Raw genomic sequence first — 26,276 nt, forward strand, 5'->3', positions numbered from 1 at the left:
ACAGGTTCAGAGTATGGCTGCTGATACGAATATACAAGGGCACTGTTTAGCTGAAGCACGTTTTCAAATTATTTTCACCCCAATGTCACAAATGTAGTTGGCACGCTAGTGCTACATGGACAGAGAAGCGACACAAAGCACATGTCCGTCATGCTCCGTTTTGCACTCATATGCCCTGTTATATTTGTACTATGTTGTAAGCGGAGTCCACAGCACAAGAATTTCACACGTGATAGTTGTACTACGGAGTGCCAATAAAAATGTTGAATCTCCCAGCCATTTTCGTTTTAAAGTATCCCTAGCCAAAAGCACCTTCGCGCAGTGGCAAACCCCGCCCCTTAGCGCCACCGTCAAATCAACAAGCTCATAAAATAAATAGAGTCGCATGTAAATAGACAGGGTCGGTCGGAAACCGGAACCTAAATAAAGAAATTTTTAGGCCCTATCAGTGCAACAGCTCCCAGATTGGATGTATTTTCATATCAGAAAATGATTTTAAATATTTTTGACAATGTGCTGCGTTGATTTAAGAAAATACATTCAAATAGGCTATACTAACAGTGCAGATGGTTTCATCATAGTGCGGTAGACAGCCAAACAAGAATCTGAATAAAAAAAATGTAGTAGCCTAATTATTTCCTAATAACTAAATTCCATAAATAAACAACATTAATAATCTAAGTAGTTGCTACTTTGACTCTGATGCTGATGCCTCTCCTGTCTGTCTCCACTTTGGTTCCACTTTCTAAAAGGCAGTTAAACAGGATTTAACTTAATTTAACTTAAATTAGAAATTAATCTGGTGTTTACTTGCATGCCGATCTGTGGGGGTTAATCAGCCAAAGCAGGATATTTCACTGTTTCACCTTTCTAGACATATCAGACACACATCAGATAGGCTATGTCATCTGGTGTGTGAGATTATTAATGGCAAAATAAATCTTACAAAAATAAGAAGCTGGGAAACACTGAACTCTGTTTGTGGGCTGTCGGCTGAGCTTACACGTTACCAGATGAATGAGGCAGTAGGAAAATGCATATCTCTGCATGCATTTGAAAATTTCACTCAACGCTCAGCTTCTTTGCATGTTTGCAAAGTGTTTACAGATGGAGCCACTTGTTCCAAGCAACATGCGTTGTCCACAATCGATTATACTGAACTGTATAACCACACTTTAAAATCTTTAACGTTACTTTTCTCCAACCGGGACCGTCAGAGGGAGACAGACTGTGTCTCTTGTGTGATTGAGAGAGTGACCTGAGCGTAGCCCGCGCGTGCTCCGCCTCTTCCATACTAGCAGGCTGCCTCCATACCTTGCTGCTGCCTCACATCAGCGGATCTTCATGTTGCACCTATGCGAGTCTGTGAAAATTTGCCCTGCACACTGGAAAATAATGTTCGCATATGCAGTCTACAGCCCTGTAATACTAGATTGAAATGACCGCAGAATGCAGCCATCTTCCACTCTGATCACATTTGAGCGTGCTTAGAGCCGAGTGTTTGTCCTCCATACTTAAGAGTTGTCCATGCTAGTCTTGTGCTACAGCAGTGTGTGTCTTTACTCCTCCAGATCCCAGGTCTTCCAAACAGGTTGACCAGGACCACCACAAGCACGCTGAGCTACTGTCCCCACAGGAAGACATGTTCCATGCTGACAAGACAGGTGGGTCCATGTTGAAATCCAGTAGGGTCATGTTAATTTCACCCTATATTTCCCCCCCCATAGGCATCCATACTATAATATGGACAGCGTCTGTCTCTGTCTGTCGTTCGTATATCTTGAGAACCGTTGGTCTGACCACAGTGCTCGACGTTAACTTTTAAAAGTGGTTGCCGGAGTGGCCACCTGCAACAGCTTTTGGTTGGCCCAATAAAAATCTGTTTTCCACATTTTTGGTCGCCTGTAGTTTAGAGTAATTAAGATACTATGCAGTCATAAGCTGGCTTAATAATTACGATGTGACAGAAAACGAATTATAATAGTCTATAGTATCGCGTAGAATAGGCCTATTCAGTGTGCGCACCGGGTGTAGTACTAGCAATAATGATCAGACTAATCAATTCTTGTAATTTATTTTTCTAAACAAATCTTATTTCTTGTTTTTCTAATGCATTTTCACCGAAAGGATTTGTTTAACCAATGTTTGTGAACTTTATTTTAATATTTCTTTTTTTACCGTTATTGTTCCTATTGTGCTTAAACTGTAACTTACCCCCAAAATACTTTTTTTCAGCTTTTAACCAATCTATATGCCTTTGGGGGTAGTGGGTGAAGAATTCTGGTAAAGATTTCCACATTTGAGCCCAAACTGTTACCATTGTACCATTAGTCTCATTTTAGCAGCATAGGTTCCCTCTATGGCTTGAATACTGCTTTTTCTTGTGCCCTCCAATGAATGGGATATTTGGTACATCGTGACGTCACAGTGGGGTTAGCACGCGCCCCACTCATGTGAAAAATAGTTTTTTGCTCCATTGATTATTACTGTAGTTCAGGCGGTGCGCGGTGCATCCATGGGTAATGCCTACTGTGGCTAATATTAGCCGCTAGTTAGGTGTTCCATGGCAGTAAATTGCCACTGAATGATCAAATTGATCTAACTTTTATCCATTTGTAGGAACACGGTTTCCATACGGATCACCAGCGTTAGTTTGTTTATAACGTGGCTGTATTCATAACGTTTTCCTTGCTACTCTGAAAATACTGGGAGGCGGGTGATAGCGTCTCAGTCGATGATTTGATTTGAACGTTCTGGGCACTGGCATTGGCGTTGGCCAATCCTGGCGTGTTCCACCCCCAAATCGATTGTGTCTGGCGCAAAGCGAGTGGTTTTCAGGACAAAACAGTCTCGAGCCACTAACGTTATCTTTAGAGCAATATTCCTGGAATGCAAGTTTAACTAAACAGTAACATGTCCTCTGCATTCTCCATCAACTGAAGATATAACGGGTTTTATTTTGTATGTTACATACTTATTGGCCAAGATCTGTTAGTTTATGGGGAGGAATTCTGCCAGCTAAAGAAGGGAGTATAGGCGGCCATCTTGCCTGCAGAGTTTTCAAATCAAGTTTGGCATGAAATCTGGGGGGTAAGTCCCCCTTTAATATATTTATTCAAAGCCTTATTGATAATGAAGTAACCTACACAACCTCATGTTCATTCAGGGATACTATGATGACAGTGGTTTGTGGCCCCCACTCTAAGATGTAGCATAGGGCCCCAAAAGGCTACGAGCGGCCTTGGCCGCCGCCCTGTCCCCGCTGCGCTGCCTCTCTAACCCTGTATGTGACAGGCAGACGAGGCAGGGATGTAAAGCATTCCTCATTTCTCTGCACATATCCAATATATATATATATACAATATAAGAATGTCCTGGTCGAGGTGTATGCTTGTTGTAGGCTCCATGCTTTGCAGTATACCGTTATTTTTCCGTCACGTTCCAAGACGCAGGGGTACCTCGATGACTTGAGAAATAATTTCCTCGTCCTTAGTTTCTGTGCGTGCGGACGCGGTTCTTGTTAATTGAATTATCATCTTGCAGCTCGATTAGTGATGTGGATGCTGACGCAAGGTTAGCGACCGTTATTAGTCGGGGCTTACACCCATGCAGCCAGACTTCATCTGCTTTTGACATCCTCACGGTGCGTCTTGCAGCCGCTGTGATTGTGTGCGAGCAGCCACCTGTCCGAGTCAGTACTGGTTAAACACACCACACATGCAGCATGCATCACGTATGTTCCGACTGCTAATTAGTAACATGGTTCAGATTGGAACAGCAATAAAATGTCACATATATGTCACTCACAAGTATTAAAACATATTAATTAGGTGTATATTTTGTTGTTTGCTGCTGTACATCTTTTTCAGCATGTTAAAATGTGGTTGCCACTGTGGCAACCGAAGGCCTCGAAATGGTTTCCCTTTCTTATTTGGTTACCCGGTGCAACCGGGCATCCATTCATGTTGAGCCCTGGACCAAACTCGGGGAGTGCGCTTAGCGGGGGGTGAGTGCAGAGCACATCTTTTGGGCTATTTAGACGGTAAAATCTGTGCAGAGTCACAATAGAAAAATAAGGATATTCATTCCAGCTAATTCACACACACTTTTATAAGTTTATCGCCCGCCGTATCGGTTATATCTGATCCCCCCCCCCCTAATATTGGTTAGCGGGATCGGTTCCAAAAATCCATATCGGTCAGGCTGTACTTTCGATCACATTTGTTAGCTGTCTTGTTCTCAGGCGCTGCTGTGGAGCACAGCACAGTATCTGACCAGGAGAGCCAGGGTGGTCGTCCTCCCACTGGGACGCCAACACGCACCCTGCCACTGCTGCAGGTGCAGGACAGTCTGTCCCAGTAAGTCACAAGAGGCCACTCACATTCTGCATCTACATATCTTCCTAGTCTTTGGGGCATTGAAAGTGCACTAGGAAAGTAATTATTGATTGTTATTATTATGTAAACTGATCTTAACTCATCAAAATGATCTGACATTTAAGATCTGTTTGGCCCATTTCCAGAAGCTGGGTTGAGTCTGCAGCCACAACACAAGAGAACCTCTGTCATGCCCCGTTAATAACTCCAAGCTCCCATGAGAATGAACATGGTACATCTTAAGCTACTTGAGTGACAATTGAATTTGGAGTGGTGACAGTAATTAATTGCAGAATGAAACTAAACTGTTTGGTTCCACTGAAGCAAATTAACCTGTGGTGACTTCACTTGCCCCAGATCCAGGCGCTGCTGTAGAGCACAGCACAGTATCTGACCAGGAGAGCCAGGGTGGTCGTCCTCCCACTGGGACGCCAACACGCAACCTGCCACTGCTGCAGGTGCAGGACAGTCTGTCCCAGTAAGTCACAAGAGGCCACTCACATTCTGCATCTACATATCTTCCTAGTCTTTGGGGCATTGAAAGTGCACTAGGAAAGTAATTATTGATTGTTATTATTATGTAAACTGATCTTAACTCATCAAAATGATCTGACATTTAAGATCTGTTTGGCCCATTTCCAGAAGCTGGGTTGAGTCTGCAGCCACAACACAAGAGAACCTCTGTCATGCCCCGTTAATAACTCCAAGCTCCCATGAGAATGAATATGGTACATCTTAAGCTACTTGAGTGACAATTGAATTTGGAGTGGTGACAGTAATTAATTGCAGAATGAAACTAAACTGTTTGTTTCCTCTGAAGCGAATGAACCTGTGGTGACTTCACTGCCCCCAGTTGATCGTTCAGGGGAAAAGAAAGACGAGCCAATGGAAACGGATTCGAGCCACAAGCCCCGCCCAGCCGCATCTACTCCTGTGTCCCAGCGGAACCTCTCTTTGCTCTCCCAGGGCGAGGTCAGTAATGTGTGTACACATTTTGGCTAACGCTCAGGGTCCTTGGCTTGATTTGGGAGGGGCATACCAAGTGCTTTAAAGTGTGAGATTATGGACCAAAATAGACTTAAATCTATCTCATTCAGTCATTGAAAGTACTTTAATGGAGATATTTGGTGAAAGAATCGAAATGTACCGTAAATTCCGGACTTTTCCCCCGTTTTTTGGGCTTTTTTGGCCCCTGCGGCTTATCTATGGATTTTTTCAGAAAAAAAAAAAAAAAAACGGAATTCTCTCTTCTTTAGCACTCTTTCTAACTATAAATCCACTTCTGTTTTAATTTCCTCTCTTGCCCTCTTTTCACCACACCGCGGACACTGTGTGCACTGTAAAAAAAAAACACAGGTGGTGTTGTGTTATGTTGTTTTGTTGAAATGTTAATAAATGGGAGCTTCCTCAAACAGCCATCTCTTTCCCGACAATCCCCTCTGTGCACGAACCCTTACATATGGTAATTAAACATTAAAACACAATTAAAAAAAAAAAAAAAAAAAACATTAAAACACCCGCGGCTTATAGTCCGGTGCGGCTTATATATGTAACAAACAGTCAATTTTGCTGCTGCGGCTTATAGTCCGGTGCGGCTTATAGTGCGGAATTTACGGTAACCTTTTTAATATATCGTCGGTGTCGGGCCAGGACCTCGAATGTCACTTTTTTCACTTTCTTACTTTTTGTCATGAATCAATGCCATTGGTCACCCTTCACGTCTCTGTGTGGTTTTTAACAAATGCAACCAATGGAAAAGCATTAAAACGAGCTTGTGAGTAAATCTCGTAACGCCATTCGCCCTCAATCTGTCAGTCAAACCTCGAAATTCCCCCCCTACCTCCGTGTGTACCCCCCCACGCAGGACACTAAACCCGGAAAAGACACACAGCAGACGCGCTGTGTATTTCTCATATCGTTTTGACTAATCCTGGCTTCCTCTGACGTTAATATATCAATCAAATGTTTTCCAGTTATTCCTAGGCTGCAAACTTGTTTTAACATGCAAATCGGAGTGCTTTCTGATGAGAATAAAGTAACATTAACGTTACGTTATGTCAGACTATTTCTCACCCCATGCGAAAGCCCCCATTCGGCCATGAGAGCGAGGAGGGCTGCTGCTGCTGCTACGCGCGCCCCCGCGGCCTGGAGCTTGGGGGCTCGTGCATGAGTATGCGACTCTCTCCCGCTTGACTGGCCGTGAGAAAGCACTTCCAAGTCGGACTGATAATATAAACAACATCATTTGAGCTTATCCAGGTAAGATATTTATAAAGTAATGACACATTCAGCGGGAAACTAACTATAATTAAGACATGTGCCAACTTGGACGACATTTGGTCCAGTAGTTTAAGAGCAAACAGGTTTTTTTTACTTCCTGAAAAGTGTCTGTTTTGGAGATACAAGGTCCTGGAACGACAGCAGCGATATTTTACAAACTGAACACTTGAGAAGCATCACTCTGTCTTTTAAATAGTCTGTAGGGATGTCAGTGTTACATTATTTTTCATTTGGATGACCCGGAACCCTTAAAGGCACTGTGTGTGATTTTTTTGTCCACTAGATGTCGCCATTTCAAACCATAACAAAACTTGTTTACCCAAACAATCTCGATCCCACCCACCAGCGCACAGCACTTCCTGGTTCCCCCACCTCCCTCCCTCCCTCCCTCCCTCCCAAGCAACGGAGATATAAACAACTATTTTGTGCCTAGCCTACCTACTGCAGACGTAAGTACATAAAACAAGCACGAATGCATCTCGGCTATGTATTTGGCTTGAGTAATGACAAATTTCACATGATAGTCATAAACCTTTAGGATATTGACAATAGTCCGCTTGGTAAGACTTATTTGTATAATCTGCTAACCCATCAAAATCCATGTAATGGTTACATGGATTTTGAAAAGGTTACATTGTAACCTAACCTTTTGCATAGCCTGCCCTATTGCTAAGTACGGTTAAGCAAAACGTTGTCTAAAACCAGGTTGACATAGCTAAATTAGGATGATTTCAATTCAATGTTGGGGACATCGCTAGCTAACCACAGCTGTCTGTCAACAGTGAGTTGCTTAGCCTGTGTTTTTGTTCGTCTGCTAATACCAAGACATGGCCAAAATGTATTCATAGTGCAACGCTAGTATTTTCTCATTGTTAGAGTTGTTCAAACTAATTTCAAACGCTTGAATCACTGATGTTTTTTATAGGCAGGCAAACCAAGCTGTATGCCTGAAGCCCAGGCTAGCACCAGTGGGACAAAGAGGAGACAGGGTCGCAGAGAGGAAGGTCGGCTGTAGGACGATAGCAGATCTTGTCGACATCCTGAAGAACCGCATAGCTGATGGAACTGGTCACGTCATTCTGGTGTAGCCCATATTTTAGTTTAGCAAATAAAGTATTTTTTCTGATAAACGAAGTTGTGAAATCAATGTACTGAGAAACATCACATACACTGTCTATTATATAAAGTAGGCTATATATACACAGAAACACAAATAGGCTACTGTAGCTAGACACACTCAGCTTTAGGCAAATCTAATGTTACAATGGAGAATAGTGGCCAAGAGACATGGATGAAGTCATATCAACTTTATTGGTGTACAGAAGATTGCAGACAGCAAACATCTAAACATCAAAGATGATAGAACATGTATTATACAGGTTTGCTATAAAAGCACAATTTCTCCATCTCAAATATCATAATGGTGGGTCCACTTGTTTTCTATCTTGTCATCTTCTGGATGACTGGATGACTGGCACCTTGAAAATCAGACAAATGGAAACGTGTTTAGTATTAATTTGAATCATCTATTTTGTAGCTGGTAGATATCAAGGCAGGGTTCCTCCACATTGTCATGAATTAGATACTTTTACCAAACCTTGATTTGTTTGGACGGTGTTACAGCTATTTTCTAATGTAACGTTGCTTAGTGAGATAGAATAGAACAACAAACTGCTAACATTAGCGAAGCTAGCTTTTCTCCATGCCCTTTCTAAGTGTTTACACATTACTATACCGTTCTGCGTCATAGTGACAGCAACTGGACGTAATTATAACAGAAAATGCATGCAAAATTTGTAATGGGAAGTAACGTTATGTCATTCATGTCAACTTGTCACCAGAATGTCTGTGTATAAGTTATACACGAACGACAAGCTAATCAAATCCTGCAGCAGGCTACACTAGTAGTGTAAAGTCATTTGAATAGCCGTGAAAAGCAACAGTTAGCCAAGTGATTACAACATTCACAGAACAAATTCACAATATCGATAACAACTTGTACATTTCGCTATCATGCGTAACGTTACTGAAATGGGACATGCAAACGCGATAACGTTACTTACCGTGTTTGTACAGGAGAACACGCCAGCTCCGAGTCACTTTGCAGGCCAGATCTGCTCGTAGGGCTCTCCATCTAGTGAAAGCCAGACCGGCAAGGTTGACTCTGATCTGAGATATTTCTTTTCGGCGGCGATTTGGCTAAAGTATGAAACCGCATATATAAGGTGGATCAGAGAATGGGATGTCTGGAATGCCCGCATCAGGGTTCCGCCATCTTGGTCTACAAAATTCTGTTTTTGGCTGTGGGCTGGGAGGGGCTCACTAGGTCGGCTTCTCGGGGGAGGGGTTTCTATGTAAACAGATTCGGGATGTTAGAGGGGAAGGACAGAGGGCCATCACAACACAGGGAGGGGGCGTGGCTTAGTTGTAAACACAGAAATAAATCACTATACCTCCTCTATATATACAAGGTATTGGTTTGGGGATATTTAATAGTGCAGAATCTTACACACAGTGCCTTTAACTGGTTAATAACTGGCTAATTATTATTAAAAAAAAATTCCGATTAAAACTCACATAATAAATGTTTGATTAAAACCCCTGTTGCAGTCCGGCAGTGCATTGGCTCCATGAGCTCATGGCCGCATGATGCTTGCTGGGAATTTCGATGCTGGAATGTTAATGTTTAGTGATATAAATATCGTGAATTTATCTGATTTTAGATAGCCTTTTTCATGGCTTGGTGCTATGGGGGCCGCGATCGGTGCTGTAGCGTAGCCAATTCCCACCCTGTCGTGTGCCAAGCAGAACAGCAGCAGAGGAACAGCGGTCCTAATAAGATAATGCTTCCCATAGTGGTGTCCCATATGGTGGGATCCCCAGGCAAAAAGGGAAATAATGTATTTCAATATAATTCCATACATATGTAACAGAAAATATTAATCTTTTGGCCATGGGTTTCATCCACTTTCTGTAATCAAACATTTAACATCAAAAATCTTGGCAGATGGGGGTCCATGGCCAAAATCTTAGCTGATATGGGTCCGTGGTGTAATTTGTGTCAGTTTAGGGGTCATTGACATGAAAAGTTTGGGGAACCACTGATAGGCAATGGACCGGCTCACCGTCGTTAATGGAACATCACACTGATTGACAGCATGTCAATTTCAATCCTTGGCCTCACCAAATGGGTGATGGTCTTGAACCGGAGGGCGTACTTTCTCGCCCTGAGCATTGATGTTATCTTGTGCTGCGAGCTTGTTTTTAATGTGCTACTGTACATACTAATAGAAAATTGCAGAGCAGCATTGCACTATTTAAATATAGTGGATGAAATAGTCCCACTATGTCCTTGTTTATACATACTTCCACATGTCCCTACTTTTTTTCTGGTTCACTTTACTCAAAGCAGAGAGGAGCAGAGGGTGGCAGGGCAGCACTATGTGTGAGTGATTGTGTGGCGTGCTGCTCCTGTGGAGCAGTGTGCGTGCACTGCGGGCAGCCTTTGATCAGAAAAGTAAGTACAAGAGTATATCGTCCATAGGCCTGGAAATTCCTTGAAATGTCTTTGAATTGGATGTTTAAAGTGTGTGAACCACATTAGTAGCAGCCCACTTGATAACACCTGTACAGCAGAGGTGAACAAGAGGTTGAATGGTTAATTGTACACAATCAATATTCAAGTAGTGCAGACAGCCCATCACAGGAAGCTAATCAAATCAGCCCTAAGGCAACAGGAAGGCGAAAATATCTCATGGCAGTTTGTTTTCAGATCCTATTCGCAATTCTGAAAAGATGTTTAGCACCCTTTTGTTGGGTAGTGCCACCCTTCAGAGGCTTGAAGGAGTTACTAGACCCAAGTGTGGTCTCATAACTAACTGTTGCCAGGGTTCCCAGACGGCTCCTTAAAAGTGTTTGGAAATAGACACAAATAGCAGACCAGCCAACCTGCACACATACTTGGGGAGCCACGCTAAAACAGGAAGTTGGGTTGTTCTGCCTTCAGAGTGTTTTGAAGTGACTGCACACAGCATACGATTAATTCAAAAGCAACTTTATATCCTGGAACACATTCCGAAGTGCACAGTCTTGAGCGCCCTCCATAGGCATCATTTAGAACCACATATCAATACACAGATTAAAAGCTTAAATAGTATCACTTCTGAAAAAAATTATATTTAGAGCTGTGCAGGGCAACTACAGTAATGGTTAGAGAAGTCTAATAGTATAAAAAAATAGAATCGAAATCGAATCTCTAATTTTGAGATAAAAGATCTGAGATTTGATCTGAGATTTAAGGTTCATTTAATTATTTCTGCTGATCCGAAAAATCTGTGATCCGTGGCTCTTAATCCGTCACGCGACCCGAACCGTGTGTTTTAAGATCCGTGCCAGCCCTATCAAGTACCACATTTGCATGTGATGAATGACTTCAGGATGAGGAGTTAGAAACCAGATTCATAGTGTAAGTTTCTGAAAATATCCCCCCCCCCCCCCCCCAGCAGCTACATAAGAGTGGAGAGAAGTCTAATAGTATAAAAAAATAGAATCGAAATCGAATCTCTAATTTTGAGATAAAAGATCTGAGATTTGATCTGAGATTTAAGGTTCATTTAATTATTTCTGCTGATCCGAAAAATCTGTGATCCGTGGCTCTAAATCCGTCACGCGACCCGAACCGTGTGTTTTAAGATCCGTGCCAGCCCTATCAAGTACCACATTTGCATGTGATGAATGACTTCAGGATGAGGAGTTAGAAACCAGATTCATAGTGTAAGTTTCTGAAAATATCCCCCCCCCCCCCCCCCCAGCAGCTACATAAGAGTGGAGAGGAAGTGCCTGAAGAAGAAAGTGACGGCACTCTGTCTCCCAGTGCGTGGGGGCCTTCGCCCGGCACCTTGAAGCTCTCAGATGACTCGGAGGTGGATCCACACTTTTGACTAGATTCACAATTAAATGCAGTAGCACGTGTGGGCAAATAGAAATGGGAAATCCTGATACTAACTAGGCTAATCTGCCTATTTCACATGCTGCCAAATTACCCTTTTTCGAAATTGTTCAATTTTAGTTGGACTAATTGAGCTAATTTCATTGGATTATTTCAGGTGGAGGAGGGTGTCCCACCCCTAACCAGGACCTCAAAACTGGACCTTTCCACTAACATAGAATGGTACATCTTTCGTCACGTGGTGAGTACACAAGAAAATAGAATATCCGGCGATTGAACGGGAGTAGGCAGCTTGATCGTTCACTAACAATGGAGCGCTAAACTCAGTTGCAGTGAGGGCTGTACCGCTCTTTGTAGGACACGCACAGGGATGATAAAGGCATCCACATTCTCCATTTACTGTAGGTAAATAGGCTAATCTACATAAAGGTTTGTGTCTCCTTTTAACATCTGACCAATGTGTTACCCTTGTCCCCTTAAAGTACATCCCCTTGTCCCCTTAGACAGCATATTGAGTATCTTTCCTTTAGCACCATTTCATTTATTCAACTGTATTCATATAACTAGGGTTATGGATTCTAAGGGTTGGAGACGAGATGATGCGCCACTTGTCCTCTCCATACTTATACTCCCACCACTTATAAAGCATCAGCCAGGAAGGATTAAATCACTGATGACATCGTAATTGATCTGAAAACACAGATGACATCATCAATGGGACTTATGACATCACACATGACATAATCAGTGGGAGTTAGGACATAACTTCCGTGTCCGACAGAGATTTCCCATTAGCCCCTTAAACTCTTCTAATGTGAAAGAGTACATACTGTTTTAGCAGTAATTGACTGTTATTTAGTTTATGCCTTAAAAACAGTGCATTTTTGATTTCCTTTAAGAGCTACTTAACGATGGCCTGGTGATCTCAATAGATTATTTGGTCGTGCTGACATGCACCCTGACAAGAGAATAGCGATCTATTGTAACTCTAATCAATCTGTCTTTTTCTGTTGTAGCGTAACGAGGAGCCGCTTGAGTCCACCGAAGCTGATCCGCCTTTGGGTCCAGAAATGAGCAGTCCACTTTCCAGCCCACTTTCAAGCATCGATCTCAGCAATGATGAATACCACCCCGGACCAGCTGAGGAAGGTAGCTCAGAATTTTATTCAACTACGTCCAGCTCTGAATTGGTAAAGAGTAAGAAGCCACACCATGTGAGAGAAGATTCAAAGCTCCACAAACTCTCAAACACAAAGAGCCAATACAGGGAACCCAACTTACATTACACAGACCATGATTCAGATGACCCAAGGCTGGAAGAGGACTGTGAGCCAACACTGCGAAAGACACGCTCCAAGAGAAGCAAGCGGAGAAGCTCAGGTAGTCGACGAGAAGACGAATCGGATAGTGCTCCATCAGGCCCAAGAAAGTAGAAGATCAAGACCTACTCAAGATGTGAAAATAATTCAGAAGACTCACAGTCAGAGTCAGTCGAAGATCTGGTGATGAGCAATGTTAAAAAAGTGGGCGGCTGCAAGAAATACCACCAAAAAAGAAACTACTGTCTTTACTGCTCTGAAGGGCAAACCAAAATAGCTCGGCATCTGGAACGGAAGCATAAGGATAAATTGGATGTAAAAAATGCAATGTTGCATCCACTGAAAAGTAAAGACAGGAGAGTTGCGCTAGATAATCTTCGCAAGCTTGGAAATCGGACACACAACTTTGAGGCACTGAGTAGGGGGAAGGGGACACTGGTTCCTTGCAAACAAGAGGTTGATGGCAAGAGCACAGCAAAGGACTACACACATTGTTTTGGATGCAGCGGGTTCTTTAAGAAAAAGTGTTTGTGGAAGCATGTAAAAAGTTGCAGACAAGCTCAAAAAGATCCAAGCGCACGGCCTGGAAAAAGAAGAATACAGTCTCTCTGTGCTGGTGCTGAACCTGCATGTAAAGACGTGAGCAGAAAGTTGTGGGGGGTCGTGAGTCAAATTAATCAAGATGAAGTTGCCCATGCTATCAAAGAACAGCCTTATATCATGAAGGTTGGAGAGAAGATGTACAACAGGCAACGTGATGCTGCCTCACAACATGCCAACGTTCGTCAAGTTATGAGGGGACTGGCAAGACTCCTGATTGCAGGGAGGAAGGAGAGCCCTCTGAAAAACATGGATGATTTTATCAATCCCATAAACTTCATACATGTCATTGGAGCGGTTAAAGAAGTAGCAGTGTATGATGACAACAAGAACCAGTTTGGGAAACCCTCCCTTGCCACAAGGCTAGGGCAATCACTCCAGAGACTTGCAGACGTCCTGGAGGCTGAAGCTCTTGTGTCCCAAAACTCTACAAAGCAGCGGCTTGTCGAAGACTTTCGACGCATGTACAAGCTTTCCTGGAATGAGAACATCTCTTCTGCTGCATTCAGATCAATAGCAGAGAAGAAGTGGAACAAACCCCAGCTCCTTCCAGTAGCAGATGATGTCAAAAAAATGCACATATACATGACCGACCAGCGGGATGGATTTTATAAGCAGTTGTTGGTGGAGAAAACCTCAAAGAATTGGAGCCTACTAGCGAAAGTGACACTCGCACAGATTATCGTCTTCAACAGAAGGAGAGAAGGGGAAGTGTCAACCATGTATGTGGAAACGTTTGTGTCCAGGGACAAATCTACACTTCATGAAGATATCGCTGAAGCGCTGTCAGAGGTGGAGAAAGTGCTCTGCCGGCATTTTGAACGTGTCGAAATTAGAGGTAAACGGGGCAGGAAGGTGCCTATGATCCTGACTCCAACAATGGTGGAATCACTTGAGTTACTAGTGAAGGAGAGGAGCTCATGTGGCCTGGGTGACAATGTCTACTTATTTGGAAAGCCAGGATACGACACAAGACTTCGTGGATGTGACTGCATCAGAGACATCGCCCATAAATGCGGGGCTAAAACGCCGAAATCTCTGACCTCCACAAGACTGAGGAAGCAAGTGGCCACTCTCTCCAGAGTCCTCAATCTAACTGACACAGAAGAAGATCTTTTGGCCAATTTTCTTGGACACGATATCAGGGTACATAGGCAGTTCTACAGGCTCCCCGAAGGGACTTTGCAGTTGGCTAAAGTCTCCAAGGTGCTGGTCGCCTTTGAAGAAGGGAGACTTGCAGAGTTCAAGGGGAAAAGCCTTGATGAAATAGAGATCAGCCCCAAAGGTATAAAAGTGCGAAGATTAAGTCTAAAGTTATCTGTTGTCTTTTAATTTTAATTCGCACACATTTAATTTTGTCATTTTACTTTGTATGCTGTCCTGAAGACCTATGTTTGGTGTTGGAGGAGAGTAGCATGGAGGAGTCATCTGGAGATGAGCAGAGAGCTACTCGAACAGGTAGATTTCTTTATTAGGACATGGGCATATTGTTTTAAAGTATCTATAGAGCAGCAATTCTGCACTTCTCACCTAATTATTTGGAGCAGGGCATTCTAGACGCGTGTACAAGTTACTTGTTTCAATTAATGTTTTACAGAAGAAGAAATGGTTTCCCACGCGAAGCGACCTACAAAGCAGCAGGCGATCCAAGACCAGAGCTCCGAACGTAAGCATGTAGGCTGCCTCACAACCCGAGGGTGGCAGATTTGTGACCATGTTTGACCTCCAGTTACACCAAGGGTCCATCCAGGCAGGATTGACTGGCTGTGTGTAAATTGTTGTAATAAATGTTTTACAGAAGAAGCGATGGATTCAAAAGCAAAGCCAACTTCAAAGCAGCAGACCAAGCCACTTTCAATGCAGCAGCGCAAGCGACCTTCAAAGCAGCAGACGATCCAAGACCAGAGCTCCGAAGGTAAGCATGTAGGCTGCCTCACAACCTGAGGGTGGCAGATTTGTGACCCCGTTTGACCTCCAGTTACACCAAGGGTCCATCCAGGCAGGATTGACTGGCTGTGTGTAAATTGTTGTAATGAATGTTTTACAGAAGAAGCGATGGATTCAAAAGCAAAGCCAACTTCAAAGCAGCAGACCAAGCCACTTTCAATGCAGCAGCGCAAGCGACCTTCAAAGCAGCAGACGATCCAAGACCAGAGCTCCGAAGGTAAGCATGTAGGCTGCCTCACAACCCGAGGGTGGCAGATTTGTGACCCCGTTTGACCTCCAGTTACACCAAGGGTCCATCCAGGCAGGATTGACTGGCTGTGTGTAAATTGTTGTAATGAATGTTTTACAGAAGAAGCGATGGATTCAAAAGCAAAGCCAACTTCAAAGCAGCAGACCAAGCCACTTTCAATGCAGCAGCGCAAGCGACCTTCAAAGCAGCAGACGATCCAAGACCAGAGCTCCGAAGGTAAGCATGTAGGCTGCCTCACAACCCGAGGGTGGCAGATTTGTGACCCCGTTTGACCTCCAGTTACACCAAGGGGCCATCCAGGCAGGATTGACTGGCTGTGTGTAAATTGTTGTAATGAATGTTTTACAGAAGAAGCGATGGATTCAAAAGCAAAGCCAACTTCAAAGCAGCAGACCAAGCCACTTTCAATGCAGCAGCGCAAGCGACCTTCAAAGCAGCAGACGATCCAAGACCAGAGCTCCGAAGGTAAGCATGTAGGCTGCCTCACAACCCGAGGGTGGCAGATTTGTGACCCCGTTTGACCTTCAGTTACACCAAGGGTCCATCCAGGCAGAATTGACTGGCTGTGTGTTAATAGTTTTAATTAATGTTTTACAGAAGAAGCGATAGTTTCCCGAGCCAAGCCACATTCAAAGCAGCAGCCGATCCCAGACCAGAGCTCAGAAGGTAAGCATGTAGTGTGGCCTTTAATTTTCCCAACCTGATGTCTAGATGACAGAAGCTCAGAGCAACTCCTACACTGTAACTTGAGAGCAACCAAAAGTTGGGCTCACACTACATGAGTTTTGTGACCCTTTATCCCTGATTTGGCCCTCCTGAGAATTGTGCTATATTTATGAACCTCAGTCTTGGTCGGAACCGAAGTTTGGCACAGACTGTCTGCTAGTATGAGTGGTATTCATATGGTATCTTTACCGTCCAGAACAAACTATTAGGTAGTTAGTCTTGCTGGCCAGCCTCCCACCAGCTAGATAATGCCAGCGGCTAACACTAGATATATATATCAGTATTACTTATCATTATCTCAGTCATGAGATAATGATAATTGAAAATATGGCCGCCGGTGTTGCATGGTGTGCGTGACTGCGGAAGAAACAGATTGGCAGATTTTCTTAAAAAACGCTGTTTAAAAAGACTTAGATCGCTGTAAATACAGTTAGTGTGGTACAGTGGATTGGTATGGCCGACAAAAGTCGCTCGGGGAGAAATAGAGACAAGAAAGAAGTCGAAACGCCGAAAGCTGAAGCTGAAATGAGTGATTGCGACGCTATCATGGCGGAGCTCAAGTCGCAGAAACAGGAGTTCAAGACACTCAATGCACAGATCAGTGGTATGCAGAATTCGCTTGAACGCCAACTGAACAGCAATGTGGAGCGGCTGGAACGACTCATCAATGATAATCGGGACGAAATGAAAGCGGATCTGGACAGAACTGCAAAACAAATCCAAGAAAGTTTTGATCTTGACGTGAGTCAAATTTATGCCAGGATAGACAACTTGGAACGAAAGTTGATTGAGGCGAAGCGTCCCGCCATCAAGTTTAACCCAGACGTCTCGCTAATTATTGATGGCCTCGTATTTACTGAGGGAGAAGATGTGACTGTGAGAATCAAGACACTCCTGGCTGAGGGCCTAGGCTGTGAACCAGTGCCTGAGCTGATCAACGTGGAGCGGATGACACCTAGGGGCCGAAGGCCGGGCATAATCAAAGTGGAGCTCCGATCCGTGCAGGAGAAGGTGGCCGTACTACGACGCAAGCAGCGCTTGAGGGAAAATGAAACATTTAAGAATGTCTACGTCAACTCAGCGAAGACACATGCGGAGAGATTAATCGACCTCAACTTTAGAACTCTGCTTAAAGAACTACCACTTGGAAAGGAGTTCATTCTGGCTAAGAACGGTCGGCTTATGAGACGCATCCAGACGGAGGATCCCGCTGTCGGTGACAGACGAAGCCCCCCGCATCATCGTCAAAGTGGAGATAGTTCTGGCAAGTAATGGTCATCAGCCCAACCCGCTGCCCCTGATGAACTCATACTAGCTCATTGGAACATAAATGGATGGACTGACTGGAATTGCGACCTCAGAAAGAAAGTACTGTTACAATTTAACCCTGACATTATTTCCTTAAATGAGACCCACTTAATGTGCCATCAAGTTGTGGAAATGAGCGGGTACACTTGGTATGGCCATAATCGTAAAACGCACTTTAAGGCTGTTAAAGGCTCTGGAGGAGTTGGTTTCTTAGTTAAAAATGTATTATTTAAACGATATGTGGTCACCATAATTGATAAAGCAGTGGAGGGAATTTTGGCAATGAGATTTAAAAATAAGATATCTGATTATTGCTTTGTAGTCTTTACTTGCTATTTGCCTCCTGAAGGATCCCCCAGAACTATTGGTTCTAATTCTTTCTTTAGTTATTTATTAACCCAGATGTACAGCCTTTCTGATGTGGATGCTGTCTATTTATGTGGAGACTTAAATAGTCGTATTGGCAAACTAAATGACTGTATAACAGATGTAGATGACGTGCCCCCTAGAACCAATATAGACAGCTCTGCAAATGGATATGGAGAGGCACTAGTAGAATTCCTAAGGGATGCTAAATGTTGTATTTTCAACGGGAGAATATCCCCAGAAAAAGATAATTTCACTTCGATTTCCACTAAAGGGAGGGCAGTGGTGGACTATATGATTTCTTATCATGAATGTTTAAAGAATTGTACTAAGTTTGATGTTATAACGCCTAATGAGTTATTGGAGAGGTTAGGACCAGAAGGCATCATATCAATTGGAGATAGATGCAGAATACCTGACCATTCTCTATTGGTGCTTTCATTCCACGCTGGACTCCTTTTTACTAACAATGTGGGCCCTAACCAACACGTAAAGGCCAGACCTCTAACAAGACAGATAACAGAATCTTTTCTGGCATCTAGTTTATGTAATAATATCCTAGAGGAGCTCATTGATCAATTGCTTATTAAAAGGAGCCAAGAAGAGGTGGATGTCTGGTATGACGCTTTTTGTGACTGTTTATACAATGAGTTAAATAAGGGTGGTAGAAATAAGTTTAGTAGGCTACCTCATAAATGGTCTAAAAGAACCTGTAAGCCGTATTGGAATCAGGATTTACAAAGCCTCTGGAATATCTTAAGAGCAGCTGAAAAGAGCTATCTCAAATGTGATGATAAAAACAAGAGAGTGGAGTTAAGAAACAAATTCAATAATTGCCAGGCTAATTTTGATAAAACATTACGAAATGTTAAACGTAAATTTTATCGTGGCCAGACACTATATATTGAACGGTTACAAACACAGTGCCCGCAGAAATTTTGGGATGAAATCAACAAAATGGGCCCTAGGAAGAAAATGGAAATACCCATGGAGGTTAGATTAGAAACGGGAGAGTATAGCTCTGACATCAATGTGGTAATAGAGAAATGGGAAAAGGACTTTGGCGATTTATTTTCTGGTATTAATCATTCATCCCTTGATGATGATTTTCTTAAGACTATAACAGATTCAAAAGCAAAGTTGGAGGAGGAAATGAACATTGACTCTTTTTGTTGTAATTTATATTTGAATGCGAATTTCACCGCAGCGGAGGTTAAAACAGTCATTGATAAGGCCAAATTAAAGAAAGCAATTGGAATAGATGAGCTTTCTTATGAAGTCCTAAAGGCTCCAAGATTATTTCGAGTTTTGTCTGAGTTATTTCAATTTTGTTTTGATCATGGCATCATCCCTGTTCAGTGGTACAAATCTATTATAAAGCCTATCCCTAAATCATCTAAAAACGACCCCAAATCTCCACTTAGTTATAGAGGTATAAGTCTTATTAGTAACGTTTATAAATTATATTCTGCCTTGTTAAACAATCGATTAGTTGGTCATTTAGAAAGATCTGGACTGCTGGTAGATGAACAAAATGGTTTCCGCAAACAAAGGGCCTGTATAGACCATATATATTCAGTCACTTCTATTATCAGAGCTAGACTTCACGAAAACAAGCCAACATTTGTATGTTTTATCGATTTCCAAAAGGCATTTGACTGGATCAACAGAGAACTTTTAGAGTACAGGCTCCTAAAATCAGGAATAAATGGTAAACTTTATACAGCAATCAAGTCTCTCTATCGAGCACCCACTGCCTGTGTGCAGCTAAATGACTTTAGAACAGGCTGGTTTTACTTCGTTTCGAACTCAAGCTCTCACTAGTGCCTTAAACGCTGCAACGCAGCCCTATGGAAGACTGTTATTTTGCTCCAAAATTACTTTTCATTAAAACCTGACCACCCACCCGTAGGTGGCGTGGTACCCCCTGGGACTGACACGGATCCACGTGACTACGTCACGTCCTGCCAGTCCAGGGAAATCACTTCCGCTTTCTTCCACCCGCTGTGAAGACGTGTTTTGTGAAAGCTCCGACGGTTAACAAGGAGTTATATTATATAGCTTTAGATACTAGGCTCGTCCCGGCTGACTTGCCCACCTCAAGAGGGTCGCGTGGACGGGATAAAGCAGGCTTCGGAGACCGACCCTGTACCCTTCACCCTGCGGCGTCGGAACAAGTCATCTAAAGCTAAGAGTATCTTCCTTAGTTAACTGTTTATTGCTATCGCCGTGTAGCTCTACTGCTATCGCCGTATAGTGGTTATTGCTGCCGTGTAGCTTTGCTTCGCTCCCCTGGCTGGGGCAGCGTTTTCGTTTGAGGGCCGATTTAGGTCCGCGCTCAAACTGTTAAGCTTTGCATACGTGCAAATAGCTTGTACCACGTAGCACAGGAACAAAGAGGCTAAGTAGCCCAGTTGTTGCAGATAGCTACCTTGGCACCCGTGCGGGTAGTTTTCGTGTGCTAGGTACTTTAGGCGCCGGCTTTAAAGCGCGCGCATTAGATAGTTAGCTAGTTTGCTCAGTGCAGCTAGCCTGGACTACCTTGTAAACAGCTAGGTGCTGTACTAGCTGTGAGGCTACGCTGGCCGGTTACGACCAGCACAATTAATTTGATGTGTGCATGCACCATTTTCATCCGTAACTAAAGAGCGTCCGTTTCAAACGGTGTAATCGTCACTGTCCACATGCTTCCATGCGTCTTTCACGTTGGTATCATGTTAAGTAATACATCCACCACAGTAGAGTCAAATGCATGAGTGTGTGTGTGATTTCCTCCGTTTCATGCGTATCTGTAAGCTTTCAGATGACGGACAGAAAACGGACGAAATGAACGCAGAGTACGGACACTGTCCGTCTCCGTCTTTAACGTTGAGTATAATTGGGCCTTTAGCCAGCTTGCTTGTCTGCTAAGTGTTGCTTGCCTCGTGCAATTAGCATCTACTAGATTGCAACTCCCTTTGAGGAGTTTCTTCTGATTGACTAGCTTCACGGGCCGCTGGCCTTTGCTTGCGGTCACGCTTGCTTCCCCGTGTTACTCAGGGTAGAGACGCGCTACACCGGCCTGTACGCAGGCTTGTGTTAGCGCACGCTTGTTTCAGTGCTTATGCTAGCTTAGCTAGTGGCTTCCACGTCTGTTCTCTCGGGTTAACAGGTTGTGGGTATTGGTGCCCCCCCTTCGGGATGGGCTATTGCCGCTTACGTTACCATTGCACGCGCACGTTCGCTAGCCTCCGGGTTGCTTACTGTCTAGCCTGTGCTTCTCGCTAGCTTGCTTAAGCAGTACTCCCGCTAATAGGGTGCGCCCTGCGGGAGCTTGCTATTAGTGGTTAGCTTCCTGCTTCCTCTTGCTACTGAGCAGGGAAGGTCAGGGAGGGGATGGGCCGTGTGTAAAACTACTTGGCCGAGTATGAATCGGCACGTTAAGTGCGTGTTCGGCCTTGGGCACGAGCACGCTGCACAGGCGCCTTGAACCTTCGGTTTTGTCCGCAGCTAAGCTCTTTAGAGCTGACCAAGGTCCGCTCTCAAAGAAGTGTTAAAGCTAGCGTGCCTTGCATAGGTGCAGATAGCAATATTAGTACTGTTTAGCACAGAACGATAGCATTTTGCAGATAACTGGCGTGCACCCGTGCAGTTAGTACCTGTGTACTAAGTACATTGGGCGCGAGATACCTCCGCTACAATAGACATACTGCTCCTTGCTGGCGCTACGCGTCCAGCAGGGCGTACAGCTCGCCAAGGTCTGGGCTCAGTGCCAGCCTTTGGCTTGTAGCTCTAAGGACAAGCCCACCGCCCTTGGTGCCCAAGGCCCGGGGTGGTTGGGAGCTCTCCATGGGTCGCACTCCCTTGTTGGGGCGCCCCCTGCAAGTGCAGGGAGCCTGGCTGGGGGCACAGCGCACCTTGGTCCATGGCCACGGCCTGGCCTCGGTTGGCAGCAGGCAAGCCCACCGGTTGGCTCACCAAGGCTGGGCTTAGGTCCAGCCTGCGGCTTGTAGCTTTGGACCCACCGTCCTCGGTGCCCATGGCCCGAGTTCGGTCGGGAGCTCGCCCAGGGTCTCATACCCAGCATCAAGGCTCGCCTTGGTCCATGGCTACGGCCTGGCCTCGGCTAGAGGCTCCTAGGACAGCCCACCATCAATGGCGCCAACAGCTCATTGCTGGTCGGGAGCTCGCCTGGGGGCCGCACTGTCGGACAAGTCCACGTGCGTCTCGAGAGAGAACGTTACCTCCGCAGTCCCCCCAGCCTGCGAAAGGCGCACGGCAGGGGGGGGGGGGGGTTACTTCGGTACAACAGCGCGTCAGTAGGCGGAGCTTGCGTAAGAAGTTCTCCCCCAGCATGCACAGCTTCTACGGAACTGTCCATGCGGCGGGGGGGCGTAGCCTCTCACGTCCCGCCCCCCCACCAGGGCACCGGATCGAAAGGTCCCGGGGCCCAGCAATATGCTCATGACTATATTTCAGGGATCATTTCTATAGTTTCTAACTTGAGAAATGTGTTTCTAAAAATGTTCAGTCTCGCTATCCACGATGATGAGACGGTGATACTTTTTTCTGAGCGCGAAGCGGGCAGAGAGACTTGATTCAGTTCATATGCTCTCTGCTTTTGATGACCGTTCACTGTCTCCTATGGGGACATTGAGGGAGAGAGTATGATCCGAGTGGTGGAACGGGTTCCGCTCCGTTGGCCACAAGAGACCATCTTGTCCAACAGGCTCGATGCCTGGGAGCATCTATGTTCCCCCGTCCCCATTACGGCGCACCCTCCAGAGGGGATACGCGCTACAGTTTGCCCACCCACGTTCGACGGGACCCCCGATCTGGCCGTGGAGGAGGAGGCCATGGACGGCTCCATGCGTCCAAAATTGGACCTTCGGCGTCTCAAAAACAAGACGCTGAGGAAGTCCCGTCCCGAATGCTCTCTTCCCCGCCTGTTCAAGTTGAGACAGGGGGATTTCTTACTTCCAGGGATCTGGAAGGTGCGGTCTTCCATGTCCACATGGTCAGGAGACACAGGAAATACCTGAGGTTCTCCTTCCTGGGGAAGGCTTACGAGTTCTGTGGCTTGCCATTCGGCATGTCTTTGAGCCCGCGAACCCTCACGGTGTGCGTGGAGGCAGCCGTGGCTCCCCTCCGCGCGAGGGGGATCCGCGTCTTCCTATATCTCAACGTCGTTCTCTTAGCGGCCGACTCGAGGGTCGGTGCCGCGAAACATACCAAGGTGGTGACCGATCACCGGCAAACCTTAGGGTTTTTTGGTGAACCGGCAGAAGAGTTGCCTCGTCCCAGCGCAGGCGGCGACCTTCCTGGGGCTCGAGCTATACTTCCTGCGAGCCTTTCGCCAGAGCGACAGGCTTGCACGGTTCGGACAGCAAGCCAAGGACGTTAGGTCTGTGCCCTCGGTGTCAGTGCATCAGTGCACAGTGATGTTGGGCCTGATGGCCTCAGCACTGCATGTGCTCCCGCTAGGGAGGCTACACATGCCCTCGTGGTCCAAATATGGTTCTCAGGCTTCGCCTGGACTCGGCCGGGGACCGTCATCGCAGGGTTCCTCTGACAGGTCAGGCCTGGCGGGCGATGGCTATATGGGCGGACCCCCGTTACCTCTCGAGAGGTACTTGGTGGGGCCCTGTCCCGCTCAGGATGGTGATTCGCACAGACGCCTCCCTCTGGGGAGGGGGTGCGATTTGCGGGCATTTTTCGGCGAACGGCCGGTGGGAGGCTCAGGAGCTTCGCCACATAAACGTGCTAGAGCTGAAGGCGATTCGCCGGGCTCTGCCTCAGGACAAGCCCACCATCAATGGCGCCATGGGCCCATCGTTGGTTGGGAGCTCTCTTGGGGACCGCACTGCCGGACAAGTCCGCGTGCGGCCAGACTCGAAAGAGAACGTTGCCTCCGCAGTCCCCCCGGCATGCGGAGGTAACACTTCCAGCGGCTCACACATGGGCACCATGTGCTGATTCGCTCGGACAATAGGGCAGCGATCGCCCACCTGAACAAACAAAGGGCGGTGTGCGGTCGGGGGCGCTGAACCATAGCGGGGATTCACCTGTGGGTGTATCCCCGTCTCCTTTCAGTGTCAGCGGTCTATCTACCGGGACGGCGGAGTTACGACCGGCCTGCTGTCTCGAGGCAATCCCCGTTATACGGAGTGGTGCCTCCACCCTCGGGTGATGGAACAGGTTTGGGCCAGGGTTGGTCGCGCCTGCGTCGATCTCTCGCATCGCGGCGCGCGACACACTGCCCACTGTGGTTCTCGATCCAGGAGGACAGCCCCCGTTAGGTCATGACGCGCTAAAAGCGCACGCGTGGCCGAGGGAGGGGCTCTATGCGTTTCCCCCGACCCCCCCTGATCCGTCATGTGTTGGACAGGGTGAGGGAACAGCGCCTCTGGCTCGTTTTAGTCTGTTTGGCACAGGCAGACATGGTTTGCGGACCTGGTCTCCCTGGCGCAAGATCCGCCCTGGGCATTGCCGGTACGGGCCGATCTCCTATCCCAGGCGGAGGGGGAGGTGTTCCACCCCTCCCCAGGCAGGTGGAAGCTAGCGGTCTGGCTCCTGAACCGGACCAGTTGCTAGCCCAGGGTTTGCCTGATAATGTGGGATGCACTATGCAGCAAGTAAGGGCGTGGATCCAGTAAACTGCAGTGTGCGACCAGTTCTCCGTCTCCTTCAGAGCCTGCTTGACGCGGGTCAGTCCCCGCAGTCGTTTAAGGTGTACGTAGCCGCGATTCTGCTTGCCATAGGGGAATTGAAGGGAGCCCCGTGGGGGCGTACCCTTTGGTCTTGCACCTCATGAAGGGGGCGCGTAAACTGCGCCCGCCGTCGCGGTGCGTTTTTCCCCCCAAATCGGACCTGGTTACGGTGCTGGACGGGCTAACGGGTCATCCGTTTGAGCCCTTGGACTCCGCCGATTTAAGGGTTCTGTCTTTAGAGACCGCGCTGCTGCTGGCCTTGTCTTCAGGAAAGAGAGTTGGTGACCTGATTGCCCTCTCGGGGCAGCAGGCCTGTGTGGTAATGATGGGCGCAGGGTTACGTTGCGACCTAACCCGGCTTACCAACTTAAGATTATTGATGTCAGCTTTAGGTCTATGGTCATAGACTTATCAGCATTCTGTCCCCCGCCGTTCAGTTAGAGACGGGCGAGGAGAGACGTTTGCTCATGCTGTGCCCCGTAAGGGCGCTCTCGGCCTATGTGGCCAGGACGCGTTCTTACGCATTACAGATCAGCTGTTGGTTTGCTTTGGGCAAAGGGCCCAGGGCGGGCCCCTTTCCAAGGATCGCTTATCACACTGGATAGTGGAGGCGATCGCGTTGGCATACTCTGCCGTGGGCAAGGTTCCCCAGGAGGGTATCAAGGCGCTTTCTACGCAAGGTGTTGCGACATCCTCTGCGTTGTTGCGCGGTGTGTCGGTGGAGGACATGTGTGCCGCGGCCTCATGGTCCTCTCATCACACTTTTGTCAGGTACTACAGTCTCGACGTGTCCGGTGCGCAGTTCGCGCACGCGGTGCTGTCGGTGGCAAGAAAGTAGTATCGTTGCCACTGTAATATGTCAGACGGTTAGGCATAAACGTTGCCATATGGCCGTGGTTCACCGGTGCCGTTCGGGTCGCCCTGTGGGGTGCTCCCGGCAGCAAGGTCGGTTGAATGGAGGCACTAGTGAGAGCTTGAGTTCGAAACGAAGTAAAACGTTAGGGTTGTGCTACAACCCAGGTTTTACGAGTGAGAACGAGAGCTCTCACTACCCAGCCTTGCTGTGTCGATGCGTCACGGGGTGCGTCGGATCTCAGCGGGCTGGAAGAAATTAGAGTGATTTCCCTGGACTGGCAGGACGTGACGTAGTCACGTGGATCCGTGTCAGTCCCAGGGGGTACCACGCCACCTACGGGTGGGTGGTCAGGTTTTAATGAAAAGTAATTTTGGAGCAAAATAACAGTCTTCCATAGGGCTGCGTTGCAGCGTTTAAGGCACTAGTGAGAGCTCTCGTTCTCACTCGTAAAACCTGGGTTGTAGCACAACCCTAACGTTTTCTACACCATTCGGGGTGAAACAAGGCGACGTATTGTCCCCAACGTTGTTTTCAATTTATGTTAATGATCTGGCTATTCAAATTAAAAATTCTAATTTGGGTATTCAAATTGATGATATGACTGTAGGTAT

The sequence above is a fragment of the Poromitra crassiceps genome, assembly GCF_964638095.1.
Source record: "Poromitra crassiceps genome assembly, chromosome: 11".
In the NCBI taxonomy this organism is placed as follows: Eukaryota; Metazoa; Chordata; class Actinopteri; order Beryciformes; family Melamphaidae; genus Poromitra; species Poromitra crassiceps.